Source organism: Myzus persicae, unplaced genomic scaffold, assembly GCF_001856785.1.
Source record: "Myzus persicae strain clone G006 unplaced genomic scaffold, MPER_G0061.0, whole genome shotgun sequence".
Classification (NCBI taxonomy): Eukaryota; Metazoa; Arthropoda; class Insecta; order Hemiptera; family Aphididae; genus Myzus; species Myzus persicae.
The window spans coordinates 651728-654092 of NW_019102414.1; positions in this window are offsets into that span (position 1 = coordinate 651728).

Genomic DNA, 2365 nt, shown 5'->3' on the forward strand with positions numbered 1-2365 from the left:
ATAATACACGGTGACGAGTATCGTTTCGTGTTTGATACGGTGATCAAACTTTTGAGGACGCCATCGAATCGCTGCGCACTCGAATCGGCCGCCGATTGCACGTCGCGATCTGTTGCTAGAGCGTACACCACGTGTGCACTATACTCTGCATCGGTCGAATAATAATAATTATTATCACCGTTCGATCGCGCGAGTTCTGAATTCAGTGGCGGACGCGGGAAAAAATTTCTGGAGGGGGGGGGTTTGAAAGAATAAGAATAATTACCATTATTTTGAAATAATTATTTATTGTGTGATGAAATAACCATTAAGTTTTAAATGAATCATCCATTCATTTCGGGGGGTTGAACCGCCCCCCCCAGGTCCGCCACGCGTTCCGATCGTCCGAGTGGACGTGTGAACGATACGGTGAAACCCGCGCACGGCGCACATCGTAGTTATTCGTGTGTTGTTATGCGATCCCGTTTGGTGTGAGGACCGATTTCTGACCGCGACGACATCGCAGTCGTCCGATTTCCACCCGACGTGCGATGTGTGCGCCTCGCGAGGACAGCGACGACGACGACGACGACGTGAAACCGTTGAATTTTTTATGTCAAACGACCTTTTCGTCGTATATACACTTGAGCCACACCGCGCACATTATACGCATGTACATATAAGTATACGAACACGTACACGTGTATATACTTATTAGTCATTACTCGCCTATTAGTACACTATATATCTGTTATACTATATATATATATATATATACCCATAGCCTACACACGTACATATACGTGCACATATGTTTTTATAACCTGCCCACACGTGGTCGGGCTGGTATTGCATGAAAAAAATACGAACACGGAGGCACGCGTTTCCGACGGTGTCTTCTCTCGTCACACGTTTCCTCAAATCCGCACTACGTGCGCGGCGAAATTTAATATTGTACGCAGTGGTGGTAAGCAGTCCTTCGAAACGCAATTGCGGTGTTCCTATATCCTCGCAGGTCCTTCGGATACGGAGGTCCTTCCCGGTAGTTCTGCCGAAGCGTCGTACATGTCGCAATAATAGCATAAAGTGTGTGTTTGTGTGTGTGTGTGTGTGTGTGTGTGTGTGTGTGTGTGTGTGTGTGTGTGTGTGTGTGTGTGTGTGTGTGNGTGTGTGTGTGTGTGTGCGTGTGTGTGTGATGATTCCGTGGTCGCTTGAACCTGCAGCAGGCGAGACGTCTCGGCAAATAATTAGTCAAGACACGTTCATAATTTCATATGGTTTTGGAAATTGTTTAACATTTCAGTTTCTGTTCGTTCTCGGGATTCGAGGAAAGCAAATCGAAAAGCGCCTCGAATTTCTTGAAATATTGCCGGCAGGTTATATAGCTACAAAAGTGTGCCCTCCCCCTCCGCGTATTATGCTCTCAGCCCTACCACGCATTTTTCGGGAACCATAAAAAACGAAATAATTTTGTCACACGTCGAAATCGATTTATTCGTATTTGTATATAGCTTGTGACAAGACGTAAAAATAAATAATATTATAATACGATGACTTTCATGTGTCAATATTATACAGTAAGAAACTAAGAAACGTACTCGTCGCGTCGGTCTGTATAAAAAATAATGTCACGAATCCTGTTTAAATTCTAAAAAAACGTTTTCCTTGTACAAATGTTTTAATAAAAAAATTAGAATTTTTAAATATTATAGTTTCAATCAAATTTATGACATTTTCAATGCGATTAGCCGACTCAATACTTCTACATATATATTAATTTCCATATTACCTATATTTATTTGTAATAATAGTCTGAGTATAACAATTAAACTTGCTATAGGTATACCTATAGTAAATATTTCAGCCATTTTATGTTTTATGGTAAAACCGTCATCAAAGAGTATTATTCTTAAAACATAAAAAAAACTACTCAAATTTCGATTTAGATGCATTGATATTTTCAAAAAAATCAACTCGTTAACAATAACGTTCAAGATGGTATACCTATAATAGAGGTTTGTAAAAGTAATAGTTAGAGTCTCCACGGCCCACGGCCCACCGGATACTCCCCTTAAATGGCCTACGAAATCCAAGTACCTGTATATTTGAAAACATTCCGAAAATCCGAAATTAAATAATCGCAAATGATAAAATGATGGGAGGGTTGGGGGAGGGGGTGCCCTATGAATCGCCGCGGTCGTAATTATAGTATCATATTATACTTGCGTTCAAAAGTAGACCTTATTATGGATTATGCACAATACGCGTCTAAACTCGTCGATCGATCTCCGTCGATTTCTCATCCACTCGGCTCCGAACAATCGCATCATTTTGCCGAAAAACATAATATTTATCAACGTATATCGTTTATAATAGCCTATAGCGT